Source organism: Seriola lalandi, unplaced genomic scaffold, assembly GCF_002814215.2.
Source record: "Seriola lalandi dorsalis isolate HSWRI2012SDOR001 ecotype SW California unplaced genomic scaffold, Sedor1 jcf7180002054921, whole genome shotgun sequence".
Classification (NCBI taxonomy): domain Eukaryota; kingdom Metazoa; phylum Chordata; class Actinopteri; order Carangiformes; family Carangidae; genus Seriola; species Seriola lalandi.
Window position 1 is genome coordinate 1447311 of NW_019525473.1, and position 4102 is coordinate 1451412.

Genomic DNA, 4102 nt, shown 5'->3' on the forward strand with positions numbered 1-4102 from the left:
CACACACACACACACACACACACACACACACACACTATACATATATATGTATGTATGTATGTATATATATATATATATATATACTATACATACTGTATATGCATGGCATGCCATTATATTATGCCAGAAATTATTATATATATAATTTGAAGTTTGAGTATATGGAATGAATGAAAGTCTGAATATATGGAATAAAATATTAAGAATCCATGATCTAAGCTACAGTTATATCCTTGTCATCGTGCCTTCAGATTCCCCTGGCTTTACAAAATGGCATCAGCTGAAATATTCCAATACCTCGTTGAACTGGAAAACTTTTTTTGCAACAGCTGGTCATACACAAATAATTGGCCGTCGCCTTGAGGATCATATGCCCATTATTGCAACATTCTTAGTTCTTATGAGTAATTATATTCAACAAAAGGTTGCTGAAAGAACGTTATGCGTCATTCTAAAGGAATTTACGAGTCTCTTAGGGAGAGGTTGGCTGAAATAATACTTCAGGTAGAAGCTGATACACAAGGAAGGCCAAGGTGAGTGATATAAAATGGAAACAAGTGTATGGGGATGGAGGTTGATGCAGGTCAAGAATACATAATAATTATAGATTATTAATACAAGGCATTAGGAACATGTATTTACACTATTTGAATGAAAACATTTGTATTTTATTGGATTTTCCTCCTTGAAGGTACAACATACAAGCCGCTCAGCTGACTCACACGCTGACTTTAGCTGGATGGCCATGTCTCGAATGCTGTCTGTAAACATTTGAACACAACAGTGACAAGACACAACTTGGTTTAGTGGACTACGGGAGTTTCTGCAACATTTCAAAATTTCAAATGATGATCTCTATCGTCTTATTACTGAGTTTCTTCAACAAACCCCTGGCTCAGGAGAGACCTACAACAGTGGTAGTTTGAGAGGGAGGGGGATCAGAGTTCAGTGATGGCGAGTGTGCGAGAGTTTAAGAATAGTAGATCCAGATCCTTCAGAGGACGAAGGGGCAATTGAACGGAGGGTCTACAATGTGTCCGTCCCAAATCAAGTGTGGTATGTGGTGTTTTGTAGATTTGATGAACCTTACACTAAATTACACTTACACTTATATTAAAATTTGATGTACATCCAATGTGGTTGATAATAATAATAATAATAATAATAATAATAATAATAATATTAATGATAATAATCTCATATCTTTGTTCTTATTCCAGGCATATTGACACAAATTACAAGTTAAATCCATGGGGAATTGTGTTTCATGGTGGAGTTGATGGCTTTAGTTGCTTCATTAGCTACCTGAGATATTGCACAGACAACAGAGCATCAACTTCCTTGCAGCTTTTCCAGGGTGCTGTTGATCTATTTGGACTCCCACATCTGGCATATCAGGGGTGATGCTGGTAGTGAGAATAGTGATATTGCACTGTTTATGATTGATGAACAATAGACACTAAAGAACAGGTCAACTACAATGCAGAAAGAAGTGCCTCATATTTATCAACTTAAAAAAAAAATTAACCAAATGCACATAATTAAATCTAAAACAAAAAACCATGGATTTAAATACATCTTCAAATGTAACAAAGAATTTTTTCTTTTACTGTATAGTTCTCCATGTCTTTGAAATAACCGCATTCATAAAAAAACCAAAACAAAAACACGCTTATTATATCTCAAGCTCAACAAGCCTTTTCCATAATATTACCTCTTGCGCGCTTCCTGTTCCAAAATCTGTTGAATGGGTGGCATGGACTGGAAATCGGGAATGTGTGATGAACTCAACGCTTGGCTTTGGAGAGAAACTGGAATGCTGGAATGCGGTCACACCCAGTGGAGAAAACAAGAATATCCTCCAGAAAGACATTACTTTCAACTGTAAAACATGAAAAACAGAATATCTAATAATGACTAAGTCATCATTTAATAGTATTTTCATTAAGTAATTAATTATTATACCACTGGATTGATGCAAAAGTGATATAAGAGAGGTGAGTAGTTAAATTCCCTTAAACCATTTTATTTATTGAAATGATACTGTAATTTGAAAGGGTTGCTCAAAAGGTCATAAACAAAGCTAACAACAATCTGGTAAATATGGTGAAGCACTAGCAGCAAAAACACATCAAAACAAAAAGATAGGGGTTGATGAAGACCATAACATATCCACTTTGGTTGCACAAATCAGCTGTTATTTGCACAGTGTTACAGGGGAAACCCTGGCGCAACATGAGTAGTGAGACACTCCCCTCTTCCCAGCTCCCAAGAACCACCAGCCACAAGCAATTACAGCCTGTTTATTCAAGACTTCTTCAGGGTGGGCTAACAGCAAAATAACAAACAGAAATAACTAAAACTAAGGAACCTAAATTGCTACCCACCCTTATGGCACCTGGGCTGGCATTTCACATAAGCAAACTACATACAACATCAGAACATGTTGGATGGCAGGTTGGTTGGAAGTGGAAAGAGATGAGCCGGCCTTAAAACTGCAAGCCTTGGAGGCTGGAACCTATCAGCTCCCTGGAACAACCCACAAACTCAGCCCCTGCACACCTGCATCCCAACACACACACACACACACACACACACACACACACCTCAGCAGCTGCACTTACCTCTGTCAAGGAGCCATAAACTAGGGACATGAGTTCTTCCTTGGTCCCTTGCAGCAGGTTTCATGGAAATCATTTGAGTAGTTTTTGAGTAATTCAGACAGACTGACAGACAGACGCGACAAAAACATAACCTCCTTGGCTAAGGTAATGAATTACACTTTTACTTACACTCGTGCACTATAAAATGGAATGATACATCCATCATTTTTATATACCGTGGTAACATAGCTTGTATGGTAGCAGCTCAAAAAGATTTTTTTGACTTGTATCTGCTTTCCTCTTTAATCTCTAGTATTTCCACCATATTACCACCATGACTCTAGCCTTTATCTTTCTGCCAAGGAACAATTATAGTGTGTGCTCAGACATAAACATACCATTCAAAAGGGGCACGGGTCGGCTCGAGGACTCACCAGTGAGCCAAGTCCAAAGCAGTCTCTTGTTTGTTTCCCAGTGTTATGTGCACATTGTGACCAGCAAGACTGATAAAGCTGGCCGCCTGTGCAACTGCATCTTGCAGTGGTGATCCAGTCTCAGCTTTTAAAATCTAAAGATTTCAAAATAACATTAGCTTCTCTGTTTAACTTCTATGTAAATGAGTGCATGCAAAATGAATAAATTAGCTTCTAAATACGATCAAATCAAAGGAAAATATGCCCACCGACTGCACCTGTGATCTTGTTTCTTCATCAGTAACATCTTCTGATTTGACCTTTACATTGTCTGGACTCTTTTGAAGACACTCATACAAGAGTTCAGGAAACATGGACTCTGTCCCCCATGGGCAGTCGACATGGCCATGATCTAGCCTTGTCTTGTCTTCATCGCTGTTATCAAATGAAATTAAACATCATATGTCAAATGGTTACATGGTATTAACTTTGGCATTAGGTGGACCCTTAAAGATACCAATCTTGTCCTGGATTTCATGGAGACAAAGTTGGAAAAACTCCCAGGTAGGTCCTCCATTGTCCATGGCACCCTCAGATATTCCATAGTCATCAGTAAACTTAACATCTTCCCTCTCTTTAGGATGAAAAGTTGCATCTGCCCATGGCTCTGGATGCTACATCCCACACATTGGTACACATTTCTTCTTAAGATGTTGACGCATACAGTGCTGTCATCATTTACTCTAGAAGCAATCTGCTCCAATATTCTCGCTAAAGTCATCTTTAAATCACTGAAACAGTAATAAACAACTAGAAAATTCCAGGGAAATTTTGAGTGCCACGGGGGCTACTGCCGGGATGAGTACATGATTTATTTCCAGTGTACAAAAGTCACCCTGATCATATTCTGGTTTTGAGAAATGTCTTGATATAAAAGACTCTGATATAAACAATGTCACATCCCTCCATCATGTATTATGTGGGAAATATCTCATATTCTGTCTTGTTTTTTTAATAAAACGACAGGGCAACATGTCTTCAAACGGGCATTTAAAGGGTTAAAATCCTGAAAACTAATAAACATTT